Genomic DNA, 16,552 nt, shown 5'->3' with positions numbered 1-16,552 from the left:
CAAACATCACCCCCGCACTCACCCCTCCTCCTCCTCCTCCTCCTTTCCCTTTATGGCAGAATTATTGCCGCTTCTCTTTTTTAAACTTTTAAGGAGGCCGGGGGGGTGGGGAAGCGTCTCTCGTTCTCGAACCACCAGCGGTCGGGCCCCCGAAGAGAAATGATATTTTTGTTAAGACATTTAAAACACACGGAAATAAAATCAAGAGACGTTTACCCTTTTGAGTTACATAGCAGACACAAAGCAGGTCACCAGTAGTCTAGGCACGGCTGCGCACCACTGTACCGCAATGATTAAACAGAGGAGAACGTTTCTTACAATCGTGAACGGTTTGCATCTTTTTTCTTAACGTCGCCTTTACTGAGCAAGAAAACACGATCCATTGGGTTGCTATAGGAGATACCCTCCCAATGTGTTAACCCGAGAAGGCATCTTTCCATCGGAGCTACGTAATTGCACGGTTAGTAAAACAGTTCTAACGCAGCTGAAAGCACACTTCCCAGGAATGAGAACCATCCTCCGAGGTACACAACTGTTGCTAACTTGAAGCGCAACTGTGGGCAGTGAAAACATTATTTTTCCACCAAGTGCCTGGAATTCGCTCTTCCTGTCATCGCTTCCCTAGCGATTGTCCGGGGATCATTCTCCTTCGTTTTGAGCTCTAAGTACAGTTTTTAGAAGGATGGGATGGCCGAACGAGGATCTGAACAGCGGCCACGCCGCGTTCCGCATCGAACATGAAACGACCTCAATTCAGGAAGTCTGTTCAATCTTAAATGACATTTCACAGGGGGGATTCGCTTTCTCTCTCTCTCTTCAGGAGTCTTCCAATCAATCGCTTCGAGGGCGGACGGTGGCCATTTTACACACAGTAAGATTCCATGAATCCCGAATCGCGGAGTTAAATAAAGAAAGGCAAAGGTGCTGGAAAAGCTCAGCAGGACGGGCGGCATCTACTTTTCAATAGAAAATAACCACTTCTACCGTTCAGGGGAGGTTCAACAGAAGAGAAACAAGTTATGTTACGCAACTTTTGTTTTCCAAATTTAGTCCAGCCTTATTTTTAATTTAAAACCTTTATTTAAATGTTTACTCCTGAGAAGTTTTTTTTTAAATTTCGGATTTGCAACATCTGCGGTATTTTACTTTTGACTCTGTGCTTTAGTTTGCTTCTGGTCGAGGAGCAGTATCTGAGGCACTTGCTGTTTTGACATCCCGCTGCACCTCACTGTGATAAAAAAGGGTTTCGACCTGAAATTTTAACTGTTTCTCTTTCTTTAGAGACTTGCCGAACTGCTGAGTGTTTTCTGTATTTTCTGCATTTTTTTTTATTTCGGATTTCCAGCATCTGCAGTTTTTTTTCATGCGTCATTTAATATTTATGCAAAGGACCTGTGACACTGAAGCATTCTGCTGCAGTAATGTACTGACATTCAAGACCAGTTGAAAACAGACCACCAAACTTCCAAAGACAGAATTCTCAGTATCAATCAATTCTACTCCCTCCCTTAACAAAGTACTGCAATTAATACCACAGTCTTTGTTTAGAAGCCTATAGGTGAGCTCGGGTCTCAAACTCTGTCAGTTTGCAAATTTTCAACAACTTTGCCCTAAAGTACGGTGCTTCTTATAGATTTCAGGGGCAGTCCTTTGCTATGACAACAAATGTCATTTCTATACATTATTAGCCATCTTAAAACATCAATTGGTTTTTTTGTCCTAAGTACAAAATTAGGTTCGAAGATGGATGACAGTGTAAGGAAGTATACAGCAGACAAGCAAAATGGCTTATGTCAGTAATATCAGCGATTCTCAACTGAACACAGTTGCCATGAATTTATTCAGCTTCCCCTTGCAATTCCTCCCAAGTGAACTTTGTGCTGACACATTACAAGCACACTTTCTGGGTAAAGAGCTTTACTTTTGAGTGGCTTTCTTTAAAATTTACTTTGAAGCTTATTTTGAGCTTTCGGCATGCATGTAGGCAGGCATTGAAGACCCTCTGAGATGGTCACAGCTGGTATTGATCAGAAACAGAGACATGAGAGACTGCAGATGCTGGAATGTAGAGCAGCAAGGATGATGCTGGAGGAAAACAGTAGGTCAGACTCCTTCAGCGGAAGGATGAAGGGTTCAGACGAAGTATCACGACTCAACATGTTGACTGTCCATTTCCCTCTGCAGAATCAGCCTGACCTGCAGAGTTCCTCCAGCATCTTCTTTATTTATCGATCGATACCATTCAATAAGGTCAAAACTTGGTGAAGAATCCAAAGCATGTGCTAAGGATTTTCTCCTGGATGCTTGTTAATCATCAGATGCCTTTTAAACTACCTGCTAGCAAATATTAAGAAAAAGACTTTGTGGATATTTGGGGTGACTGTGAATTTGAAAAGTAACCAATTACTAGGGAGTATGATTTTGATGTAAACACTATCTAAAACAGCATTCAATGTATCTGATTCATTTCATAGAAGATAGAACAGCATAATACATTATAGGCCCTTTGGCCCACAGTGTTGTGCTGACCCTTGAAATTATTCCAAAGGCAATCTAACCCTTTCCTCCCACATAGCCCTCCAATTTTCTTTCATCCATTCATATTTGAGAAAGATTCGTCTTTCTCAAGACTTCACTAGCATTTTTCCAATAAAGAGTCCTAAGAATTGTTGAGAACATTGGCTAAAAGGGTATGGAATGTGCAAACCTGAGCTACTTTTGGATCTTGAATATGGGTATCACCATCATTCACCCCTCTGTGTGGATAATAAGAAGAAGAAAGTTATGAAACTAGTTGGAATAGCGTTAGCAGCAGGGGAGGGGAAGCGCAGAATAAGGGTGGGAAGAACAGAAAGAGGAGAAAGAGGTCACATGACACTGCACACTTAGCCTGTTGTGGGCTTCATCAATATCTTATCTTTGGTCCCTATTTTCCTATGATCCTCAGAACTCCAAAAATCTATCAATCCCTTTCTCAAATATAATTAATGACTCTGATTTTTCACGTGTTTCTGAGGCAGAGTTTCTGGAAGAAGAAGCTCCTCCTTTGTTCATTATTATGCATTAATAGGAATCTTGAGTGAAAGCCAGCTCATAATCCTTTGGCCCCCTAATCCTTGACAGTCTATGAAGGGAACCAACCCCTCTGCATTTACATTGTTATCACTCTACTCTCACAGCATCTTGAACGTTTCAAAGAGATCACCTCATTTTTACTAAACTCCAAAGGGCAAGACCCAATCTGGTCAATCTTTCTTTATTAGGCAAGGGTCTCATCCCAGGAGTGAACCCCGTAACCATTCTCTGTACCACTTTATGATGTAAGTATTTTTTTAAAAGAGGACACCAAAGCAGTACACAGTCCTCCAGATGTGATCACATTAAAAACCTGCACAGTTGCAGCTCGGGACTTCCTTACTCTTGTACTGCATTCTTCTTGCAAATCAAGGCAATAACCCGCTGTGGGTGTGTGGCATTTTCTTGTTAGGTTCTTTCTGGATGTTAGACGTGTAATGAAAATGCAAGTTATCTTCCAACCAAAATAGCCCATTTGAAATGAGAAGATAATGAGTCAGGTGATACCTCAATTAAGCTGTTGGACTAGTGTCCAAATGGCTAGACTATAGACATGGAGGCCAACAGTTTGAACCCTACCATAATGGTGACTACATAACTACAAATTGTAAGAACATCTAGTTCACTAATGCCCTTTGAGGAAGAAAATGTGCTATCCTTAACTGACCAGAACTATCCGTGACACCATTCTCATCAATGTGGTTAAATTTTTTCTGTCTTCTGGTATGGTGGAACACGGCACCAAGTTCAGAGAGCACTTAGAGTGGGCAATAAATTCTTAATACAGTGAAGGAATAATTAAAACAATAGAAATAAAATCTTTGCCTGTAATAATGATGCAAGGTTTTGCCCAGCACTCCCATGAACAATTTTACTCACAGGTACAAAACCTGTTGGCTCTAATCTAGTCTTTGCAGTTTAAATTGTGTCATTGGGTAAATTCAACATCTCACAGCATGCATCCTTTAGTGACTGTTTTGTTATTTTAATGTTGTTACTTAAGACTAATTATATATTGGAGGTTGTTTTATATTTGTCTTAATATGTTGTCTGAAGGAGGATTCAGTGTTTTATGGTACAAAGTACAACATTTAGAGCTCTTTGTTATTCTTATGAGTATTAATGGGGAACTATTTTATAATCCTATTTACTTTGGATCTTAAATGTGTGACAGCTCCAAGGAATTTCCTTTAAGCTGATTGGTTTTATTTTTAGTTTGCTCTCTGTGATGACCAATATGAAAATAATAAATTTACTCAATTATCAGGAATACTTTGGGTAATTCTGTGCAATAAAGGTTATATATAAATATGAATTAGCATTGTAATTTTTAACTAGAAACATTTATTTTAAAAAATTAAATAGAACATTTTTCAAGCATGTTCTAAACAATGTTCTTTTATTATCCAGTCATCCCTGCCCACCCCGAGTATATTAAAATGTATTATATACATGGTTTCAGCTTACATACTTTGACTGCAAACAAATGTACATTTTTTTTCTCTCTGCCCTTGATAGAAACAGTGGGATGTATTGTCCTCATAGATTTTCATGGCACTGTCAATATGGTGAATAGGTGTCATTTTGCTGTGGCTCATTTTATACAACACAAATTAGGTAGCAGAAACAATGGAAAATCAGCCAAGCATGACAGAATGATAATAACACTGTTTCACACTTCAATTAGCTATCTACTCGGTATAAATAAAACAAATTGTTGATCCTGCTTTTGAATGTAAAAACTCCAGAATGAAAAAAACATTGAAAATCCAACCCAATGTAACAGGGATCTGGAGATGTCTGAGAGCCAACAGGGCAGCCCACATATTTGTGAGAACACTTGGCTTGTTCAGTTGATGTTAAGTCACCAAATTCTCCTTATAACAGAGGAGCAGCTGTATTCCATAAGACCACAAGATATAGGAGCATCCGGCCCATTGATTCTGCTGCATCATGGCTGATTTATTATCCTTCTATATATCAACCTTTGAAGCTTTCCATCTTTGTTCTCTTGTGATAGACTCACGCACATATATGTTTAGCAGAGTCACTGCAATTTGATCTTTCTTTCCTCTATCTTAGGTCAGCTGCTGTGGAAAACTTTATCTCTATCATTGTTACAGTTAGGGTTAATCATTCTCATAGAACTCATAATTTTACCATTTTCCTTATAACTGGTAAAAAGTTTCCCCACCCCTGGCCATATCTTTGTAAATCTTTGAGGCATCCTCTGGAACTATATAGTTCTCGATGCCCATAACTTTACATGGTGCCCCATCTGTGCCCTAACTAATGATAAATAGTTTAGAATCACCTTCCTACTCTTATACTCTATAATTTGAATTTTAAAGAAAAAGATTAGATATGCCTTTTTAGTAGCCCTACCCATCTGACCCACTAACATCAGGATTTTATGTATGTGCAACCCAAGATCCTTCATTATCTTATATTTTGTTGTGTAATCCCATATTTGCTGTCTCCAAATGTATACTTCCATTTCTCCAGATGAACTCTATTTTGGTACTTTGATGCCGTCCCAACTGGTCTATTGATTTTATATGATCAGAAGACCATAAGACTGAGAAGCATAATTAGGCCATTTGGCTCATTGTCTCTACTCCACCATTCAATCCCAATTTATTTCAACACCACTCAACCCCAATTTTAAAGGGATATCTCTTTATTCTGAGGCCGTGCCCTCAGATTCTAGACTCTCTTATGAACGGAAATATCTTCTCCACCTCCAGTCTATCCAGGTCTTTCATTATCCGATAGGTTTCAAAGAGATACCCCTCATAAAAGATTCATGCCGCTGCAGTCTACAACATTCTTGCTCATTAAAAATTCCATGGCCCACTTTTGCTCTGTCTGCAAACTTATTAATCATACCACCTATAATGAAGTCTAGAGAACTGATATTTTCTGTGAAAGCAAGGTTGCAATGCTGAAGCTTTATAAGGCATTGGTCAGACAACATTTGGAATATTGTGAGCAGTTTTACGACCCTTATCTAAAAAAGGATGTGCTAGCATTGGGGAGAGTCCAGAGGAGGTTCATTAGAATGATTCTGAGAATGAAAGGGTTAACATATGAGAAGCAGTTAATGGCTCTGGACTTGTATTCGGTGGAGTTTAGAAGAATGAGGGGAGGATCTCCTTGAAACCTATCAAATATTAGAGTGCCTAGATAGCAAGGACATGGAGTGCAACACACACAAAATGCTAGAGGAACTCAGCAGGCCCGGCAGCATCTAGGAAAAAAGTACAGTTGACATTTTAGGTGAAACTCCACGTCTTTGTTGCCAACTTGTACCACACGGTTTTTCTGGGGACATGGAGAGAATGTTTTCTATAATGGGGGTCTGAGACCAGAGGGCACAGCCTCAGAATACAAGAGCATACCTTTAGAAAAGAGATGAGGAGGACTTTCTTTAGTCACAGGGTGGAGAATCTGTGGAATACCTTGGCACAGATGGCTTATAAGGCCAAGTCATTAGGCATATTTAAATTGAAGATTGATAGTTTCTTAATTAGTAAGGGTGTCAAAGGCTACTGGCAGAAAGCAAAAGAATGGGGTTGAGAGGGATAATAAATCAGCCATGATTGCAAAGTAGGCATGATGTGCTGAATGGCCTAAATCTGCTCCTGTGTCTTATGGAAAGCCACAGATCTGCAGGTCCACTAAAAGCAGCCTTACAGTCTGCAAGATGTCTGTGAACTATTTTAATCTTTTCCTTCCACTATGCTGCTCATGCCACTTTTCCTTGGATCCTCTGGGCTGTTATACTTCTGACAATCCTTCAACACATAAGCACACCTCATAGAGATGCTGCCTCACAGTACTCAGAAACCCAGGTTCGATCCTGACCTCAGATGCTGCCTATGTGGAGTTTGCATACCCTCTTGATAACTGTGTCTATTCCCTCTGACTGCTCCACTTTCCTCTCACATTCAAAAATGTATGGATCGGTAGGTTAAATAGCCCCCAGTATCCCCATTGTATAGGAGAGGAGTAGAATCTGGAATAGTGAAGGAGATGATCAAATTCCAAAGTTCAAAGTAAATTTATTATGAATGTATGTATATGACACCAAATACTACCATAAGATTCAATTTCTTGTGGGTATTCACAGTAGATGCAAAGAAACATAGCATAGTCAATGAAAAACTATACACAAACAACCAATGTACAAAAGAAGATAATCTGTGCAACTATAACATTTTTTAAAAACCTAATATTAAAAAGAAGAACAACAAGTACTGTTATCAAAATAAACTGAGGCACTTTCCAGGGTGACTAAGCCCACTATGGTTTTGTCTACCTTTAACTCCACTCTTTAATTTACTGAATCGGATGAAGATAGGATGTCAAATCTGAGACAACCAAACAAATTATACCTTGACACAGCTTCTATACTTGGACGATTTGAAATTATATGCTCCTTCATCAGTAAAGCTAAAGCAATTAATTCAAATAGTAGAACTATTTTCTGAAGATATAAACATGAACTTTGGACTAGATAAATCCAAATATAAGGAAAGATGCAATGGAGCTAGTAAATTATAAAACAGAGTAACAGGATATTATACAACTGAACATATACAATTCTGATCATTCTGAACAAGTTAACCCATGGAATAGCATGACCCTCCATGAAGATATTCCCATGACCTGAGCAGACTAGATATCAACAAGAAAGTGTTGAACACCTGGCTCAGAGTTGATGACATCTTCCCGGAAACAGAGAGGTTCCTTGTGGAAATACAGAACATAAAACGTGATCAAAAATACTTAATAAAAGACCAGCAATTTCAAGGTGATGAATACAGAAAATGCCAAGAGAAACCATAAATAATTCAACACATTAAAAGATCCCATAGCAATTTAACTCAATCTGATTATTTACACAGGTCCAATCAAGTGGCAAACATCATTCACCAAAATCTTGCTTTAAAAATACAATCTCATAAAAGACACCATAGCTTACTATAAGTACATGCCTGATCCTACAAACTATATTATGACCAATCCTGTGTTACAGATAGTACAATCCATAATAATATAATATTACGGATAAATGGGCAGGAACAACTTACGAAATAGATATAGCCATTCTAAACATGCATTAACATACAGAAATCAATAAGTGAAAAACACCAGAAAAATGCTGAATTAAAAGAGGAAATTGAAAGACTGTGGAACAAGAACGGGGTATACATTTTACCAATGGTAGTATCTACAGCTGGTATTATCCCAAAGTTACTACACAATAGCATCAAACAATTAGGCCTACACAGCAATATTTATGTAAATCTCCAGAAAGCCACAATACCAGAGACCTCTAGAATAGTCCAAAAGTTCCTAGCAATTGGGAAATGTGCTTGGCTATGCCTGTGCATCAGGTTTTACCAGTTTGGGCTGAGAAGAATAAAAATACAATAATAATAATAATAATAATAATTAAGTAATAAATTAAGAGGATGCAGGGTGACTTGGATAGGTTAGGTGAGTGGGCAAATTCATGGCAGATGCAATTTAATGTGGATAAATGTGAGGTTATCCACTTTGGTGGCAAAAACAGGAAAACAGATTATTATCTGAATGGTGGTCGATTAGGAAAAGGGGAGGAGCAATAAGACCTGGGTGTCATTATACACCAGTCATTGAAATTGGGCATGCAGGTACAGCAGGTGGTGAACAAGGTGAATGGTATGCTGGCATTCATAGCAAGAGAATACGAGTACTGGAGCAGGGAGGTACTACTGCAGTTGTACAAGGCCTTGGTGAGACCACACCTGGAGTATTGTGTGCAGTTTTGGTCCCCAAATCTGAGGAAGGACAATCTTGCCATAGAGAGAGTATAAAGAAGGTTCACCAGATTGATTCCTGGGATGGCAGGACTTTCATATGATGAAAGACTGGATTGACTAGGCTTATACTCGTTGGAATTTAGAAGATTGACAGGGGATCTTATTGAAACATATAAAATCCTAAAGGGATTGGACAGGCTAGATGCAGGAAGATTGTTCCCGATGTTGGGGAAGTCCAGAACGAGGGGTCACAGTTTGAGGATAAAGGGGAAGCCTTTTAGGACTGAGATTAGGAAAAACTTCTTCACACAGAGAGTTGTGAATCTGTGGAATTCTCTGCCACAGGAAACAGTTGAGGCCAGTTCATTGGCTATATTTAAGAGGGAGTTGGATATGGCCCTTGTGGCTAGAGGGATCAGGGGGTATGGGGAGGAGGCTGGTACAGGGTTCTGAGTTGGATAATCAGCCATGATCATACTGAATGGCGGTGCAGGCTCGAAGGGCCGAATGGCCTACTCCTGCACCTATTTTCTATGTTTCTATGTTACTATGTAAATAACACTGAGAATGTGAGTTATACAGCCCTTCAAAGTGAGTCCATAAGCTGTGGATTCAGATCAGTGTTCAGGTGAGTAAAGTTATCCACGCTAGTTTAGGAACCAGATAGTTGAAGTGTAATAATTATTCCTGACCTGGTGTTGTGGGATGTAAGGTACTTTGATGAAGTACATTGTAGGAACATAAAAATAGGATTAACATTAGGTAAATGGGTGGTGAACAATCAGTGGTCCAAGGGGTCTGTTTCCATGTCATATGTCTCTCTCACTCTGTGTTTGCCATTTGAAACTTAGTCAAGCAATTTGCTCAAATGCATGTGGAGTCCATCAAGTACACAACCCTCATTAACACTCCATGTTATCTTCTCAAACACTGGTCAAGTTAGACAAACATTCCATTTCTTTAATTGATGTGTGCTTCCCTAAGTAATGACTTGCATGGTCTCAAGTATCTCTCTAATAACTTGTCCACCATCGACATTAGGCAAACTGTCCTGTGTTAACTTAATTCATTTAATAATCCCCTTTTAGATAGAAGGAGCAGTACAACATTCCAGAAAACTAGCAATACACACACTGCTGAAGATTCACAGCCAACTCATTGTTGGTTGAGAGAAGTTACTAACCTTCATCAGTCTTGATAAAGGGTCTTGTCCCAAAATTTCGACCACTTGTTAGATGCTGTCTGACTTATTGAATTCCTCCAGCATTTTATGTGTGTTTCTCTGGATTTCCAGCATCTGCGGAATCCGTTGTGTTGGTTGAGAGAGCAGTGGACTCGGACTAGTACGTCACTAACAGATCCCTCCCCACTATCAGTTGTATCTACAGGCGGTGGTGCCTGAAGAAGGCAATATCCATCCTCAATGATCCCCGCTATCCAGGCCATGCCATATTTTTGCAGCTGCCATTGGGCAGAATTTACAGAAGCCTGAAATCCCAGACCTTTGGGTTCAGGAACAGCTACTTCCCTTTAACCATTCAGTTCTTGAACCAACAGGCACAATCCAGTCTCTACAATTTAGAAACACTATTGATCACTTTGCACTGAAATGTACTCTGTTTTTTAATGAGTTCTTCCTTGTAAGAATCTCGTACAACTTGGGTTTACTTTATTTAAAAACGCAAACACGAGGAATTCTGCAGATGCTGGAAATTCAAGCAACACACATCAAAGTTGCTGGTGAACGCAGCAGGTCAGGCAGCATCTCTAGGAAGAGGTACAGTCGATGTTTCAGGCCGAGACCCTTCATCAGGACAAACCCTGACGAAGGGTCTCAGCCTGACACGTTGACTGTACCTCTTCCTTGAGATGCTGCCTGACCTGCTGCGTTCACCAGCAACTTTGATGTGTGTTGCCTGGGTTTATTTTATGCTTCTTTTTGTGACGCTACTTATATGATGCTATTTGCCTGTGATGCTGCTGCAAGAAGGCTTTTCATTGCACCTGTGCATAAATGTACATGCATATGATAATAAACTCCACTTTGACTTTGATCTCTGGATACTGGGGTTTGCTGTAATGCCACTCCCATTCTTTCTGATCTCTGAAGAAATAGCAGCATCCATTGTGATCTTGACTTTTTTAATACTGATGGAAATTACAAAAAGATACTTCCATCACTCACTATAATTATTATATTGCCCATGTGGGTTTGCTACAATAACAACCAGATTTACCGTACTGCTTGTATTACTCGTGGGAACTCTTTGCAATTCATCATATGCTATACATACACATGCACATAATTTACTGATACCTCAAAGGAATTCATCAAGCATCCATTTCCTCCAAAGATCTGACTGTGATTCAGAAATATTTATTAATTGATCAAACATGCACCATTAATAATATTTTTCAAGTCATTAAATTGATGTAATACTACACTCTCAACCAGTCTTTGTGTAACAGGATCTGGAAATGGATATCATTTCAATATTTTTAAGTATTATGGTAATAGTTTAGCTTAGAAACTGTCAGTAATATTAAAACACCAGACAACATTCTTCCACTGTCTAAGTTAAAAGAAACAAGTACACCTATTGTAAAATGGTGGACAAGAAAATTATCAGGTGAACATAACAGGCATGGAGAAGTTCTTTGTAGAACAGTGCAGAAACAGATCACTTGGCTCAGTATACAGGGCATTTTGTCTGCATTAACTATCATTGGAATGTCTTTCCCTTAACACAGTCCATACTTTATATGGAATTTTTGAGGACAGGACTAGCTTTGTGGTACTACAATTAACTTGTTGTCCTTAACTCCCCGGCGGGGAGTCAGCTTTAGTCCCAGGCATTGGTTCTTTTTCAGCTCGTGCCTTACTATACCAGTCTTTTGGCAATTTGATAAATAGTTGTCTTAAGTCCAGAAGTGGGGTGATGTTTCCTGGCAATATGAAAGGTGAAATGTGCTGTGATCATGCCAATGCCAGGTTGTCTTATAAAAGTTTCCTCAGGTCAGGCACAATGCTACGGCTAGCGCTGTCTCACAGCTCTGGAGACCAAGGTTCAGTCCTGACCTCTGGTGCTGCCCGTGTGGAGTTTCCTCTGGTGCCCTGGTTTCCTCCCACATCCCAAAGACATGCATCTTGGTAGGTCAATTGGCCTCTGCAAATTTACTCTACGTGTAGATGAGTGGGAAAGTCTGGGGGGACTTGACAGGAGTGTGTGTGTGTGTGTGTGTGTGTGTGTGTGTGTGTGTGTGTGTGTGTGTGTGTGTGTGTGTGTGTGTGTGTATGTGTGTGTGTGTGTGTGTGTGTGTGTGTGTGTGGAGGGAGAATAAAATAGAATTTGTGTAGATGGGTGTTTGTTATTGATGTGTCAAGGAGCCTGCTTCCATGCTGTATGACTTGATAACAACCTTTAATTAAGTTGAAATGTACAAAATTCACTCAATAATTATGTCAATAATCTTTTCATATTTTTTCATGTTACGGCAGCATTTTTAACGAAGCAATTCAGCAATCTAAAGAAAAAATACTAGTATATTTCATAAGCATGATAACATTTTGAGTTTCACAGAAAGAAATAATATGCACTTGTTATTTCCCATAAAATGTACATATTTTCCACAGATTGTGGGATGTCATTTTTATTTTATGTTTTAAACAGTTTTTCTTTATTTTGCTATTTTGTTAATTTAATTTTCATATTTATGCAAAAACATCATGCTGTTGTGATTTACTATTTTAGGCTCTTTGGTTTCTGTTAGCATCATTGTGTATTTGTGAAATATCTAACAGAGAGTATAATTAACAAAATCATTCTTTGATTCAGTTTAATGCTTCCAATGAAATTTCCTTTGCAGTCTCTTGAAGTAATCAATGTGTCTTTCTATTCAATCTGAAGAGAAGGAAGGATTAGTGAAAACTGAAATGTAAAGATAGTTTGGTAGGGGGACTAAATTATAGGAAATGTCAGATTTCAAAAGCCAGGAATTCTTTTGGACCACAAATAATTGGAAACAGAAATTTTAGAAGGTTTGAGAAAATTAAAAAAAAAGTTGAGGGAGATTTTAAGACTGCATTAACAAGGTAAGCTTTCAAGTGCGTACAAAATTACAGAATGTCAATGAAGAAAGCTTCAGAATGTGCCAGGTTACATAAGCTTCTGTATGTGAAGAGAACTCTTGACTGAAGAAGGTGACCTCAGAGTGTGCCAGTGCAGAGAAGAACTACCTGATATTACAGTTCAAGGAGAGCATATTATTTTACATTGTCAACAAGAGCATCACTTAACACAAGTATAACCCTGTTATAATGGCACGGTGAAAACCAACTAATCACCTACACTTAACCTTGTCAGGGGGTTTCTATAATACAGAAGGATACTTAAATAAGATAGTATTATGTCAAATTGTCAGCTCCTGTCTTTGATATTGGTGGCAGGTAACAATTATATTTGTTTTCTCAGGGCTTTAGTTTATGGTCCTACTGCTGATATGTTCACTTTAGTTAGAAAGCAGAAAAACTCACCCATGTGAGGCAGTCATACAGAAAAACTAATGTAAGGATCATGTTGCAGGCATAAAATTTAACTTATTTCTGAGATTGATCCCAACTATTAGGTGAAGAAATATATAGCTGGGGGTTTGTGTGTGGTGTGAGCTGGAGGAAATATTTCTATGCTTTGGGATTTTGCAGTGGTTGCCATTAAACAATCTACATTTTGGAGTTTAGGTGAAACCAGCTGTTTATGGATATGTTAAATATGCTGCATACCCACAGGGTCAACCCTTGATTTTCTCCAACTCCCTTGCAGTCTTGATTGATGGATTGATTCTTTTGTTTGTTTGCTTATGTATTTATTCATTTATTGAGATACAATGCTTCAGCCCTTTGAGCTATGCCCTCAGCAACCCACGATTTAATTCTAGCCTAATCAAGGGACAATTTACACTGACCAATTAAGCTACCAACTGGTAGGACTTTGGACTGAGGGAGGAAACTGAAGCACCTGGAGGAAACCCACACAGGCATGGGGGGAACATACAAACTCCTTAAAGACGACACTGGGAATTGAACCTGGGTCGCTGGTACGGTAAAGCGTTGTGCTAACCACTGTGCTACCATGCTGCCCTTGTTTATTTATTCATGTTCTGGATTTGGAGGTTGCCAGAGAGACCAACATATAATGCCCATCCCTTAAATGCTTTTGAAAAGGTGGTGGCAAGCCGCTTGCTTAAATGCTGTGGTTCTTCTGGTGAAGGTACTGCCATAATGCTGTTGGGAAGAGAGTTCCAAGACTTATCATGGTGACAATGAAGGGATAGCAATAACAATGCAAGTTGAAACATACAGGTGATAGTGTTCCCATGCAGCTGAAGTACTTGTTTTTCTTTATGGTAGTCTTGGTGGAGTAGCTCTGATGCTTTACCCAACGCAGTTTAGCCAAAGCGCATTGATAATGGTGAATGGGTTACCAAGTCTAGCAGGCTGCTTTGTCAAGCTTCCTGAGTGTCATTGGAGCTGCATGCACTCAGGCAAGCGGAGGGTGTCAACCATAATCTAGACAACAGAAAGGATTTAGGGTATCAGAAAATGAACCATTCATAACACAGGCTTCTCTTGCAATCAGGGAATTTTATGTGGATGGGCTAATTGACATTCTTGCTATTGAGGGAGTGCAGCATAGGTTCACAAGGTTAATTCCCGGGATGGCGGGACTGTCATATATCGAAAGGTTGGAGCGACTGGGCTTGTATACTCTGGAATTTAGAAGGCTGAGAGGGGATCTTATTGAAACATATAAGATTATTAAGGGATCGGACACGCTGGAGGCAGGAAGCATGTTCCCGCTGATGGGTGAGTCCAGAACCAGAGGCCACAGTTTAAGAATTAGGGGGTAGGCCATTTAGAATGGAGTTGAGGGAAAACTTTTTCACCCAGAGGGTGGTAGATATATGGAATGCTCTGCCCCAGAAGGCTGTGGAGGCCAAGTCTCTGGATGCTTTCAAAAAAGAGATGGATAGAGCTCTTAAAGGTAGCGGAATCAAAGGTTATGGGGATTAGGCAGGAACTGGGTACTGATTGTCGATGATCAGCCATGATCACAGTGAATGGTGGTGCTGGCTCGAAGGGCCGAATGGCCTACTCCTGCACCTATTGTCTATTGTCTATTGATCAATGATGACCTCCCCAGGATATTGATGGTGTTGAAACTCACAGGTAGTGTTAGACTGTAGTAGCATGAGCATTCATTCCGGACCTCAGGTGCTAACGGTATGAAGTTCTCACTGTGACCACGTGGGTTGCTCAGGTGTATTAGATTTCTCCGACCCCCTCTACACATCCCACACATAAGACATAGAATAGTACAGCACGGAAAAGGCTTTGAAGCCCATGGCATTGTGCCAAGCTAGCTAAACAAGTAATTAAATGCCTAACTAAATTAATCCTTTTTGTTTTCACAATGTCCAAAACCCTCCAAACTCTGCCCATCCAAGAGGCTCTTAAACACCTCTGTCATATTTGCCTCCACTACCACTGTTGGCAGTTCATTCCAGACATCCATCACTCTCTGCATACAGGACTTGGCCTATGTATCTACTTCGAAAGTAACTTAAATGCATGCTTTCTGGTAGTAGATATTTTGATCCCAGGAATAATATACCAGCTGTCTACTTTATGCCTCTTACAATACTATAAACTTTTTTTAAATATCTCCCTTAGCTTCCGGTGCTCCAGAGAAAATAACCCAAGTTTATCCAAGCTCTCCTTGTAGCACATAGCCTCCAATCCAGGCATCATCTTAATAAAGCAACACAGAATATGCTGGAGGAACTCAGCAGGCCAGGCAGCATCTAGGGAAAAGATGAAACAGTCAGCGTTTTGGGCCGAGACCCTTCATCAGGACTGGAAAGAAAGAGGAGAAGTCAGAGTAAAAAGGTGGGGAGAAGACTGGAAGGAGTACAAGTTGGCAGGTGATAGGGGAAACCAGGAGAGGAGGAGATGAAATAAAGAGATGGGAAGTTGATTGATGAAAGAGATAAAGGGCTGGAGCGGGGGAATCTGGTTTACCATCCTAGTAAACTTTTCCTTCCATTCCCTCCACATCCCTCCTATTATGGGGCTACCAGAATTGAATGTAATACTCCAGATGCAGCCTAACAAGTGTTTTATAAAGCTGCAGCATAACTTCCTGACTCTAGAACTCATTACTTCAGCTAATAAGGGCAAGAATGCTATAGCCTAGATGTGCAGGTTGGTATACCATTGTTAATTACCCCTAGTAATAGAGTTGACGTGGATAGGCTTTTACCATTGAGAGTGGGGGAGATTCAAACAAGAGGACATGAGTTGAGAGTTAAAGGGCAAAAGTTTAGGGGTAACATGAGGGGGAACTTTACTCAGAGAGTGGTAGCTGTGTGGAACGAGCTTCCAGCAGAAGTGGATGAAGCAGGTTTGATGTTGTCATTTAAAGTTAAATTGGATAGATATATGGACAGGAAAGGAATGGAGGGTTATGGGCTGAGTGCAGGTTGGTGGGACTAGGTGAGAGTAAGAGTTTGGCACAGACCAGAAGGGCCGAAATGGCCTGTTTCTGTGCTGTAGTTGTTACATGGTTATAGTATGTAGATGTGGGATACAGCCTGAGGCAGTTGATGAG

Source organism: Mobula birostris, chromosome 18, assembly GCF_030028105.1.
Source record: "Mobula birostris isolate sMobBir1 chromosome 18, sMobBir1.hap1, whole genome shotgun sequence".
NCBI classification, from domain to species: Eukaryota; Metazoa; Chordata; class Chondrichthyes; order Myliobatiformes; family Myliobatidae; genus Mobula; species Mobula birostris.
Note: the sequence above shows the minus strand (reverse complement) of the source record.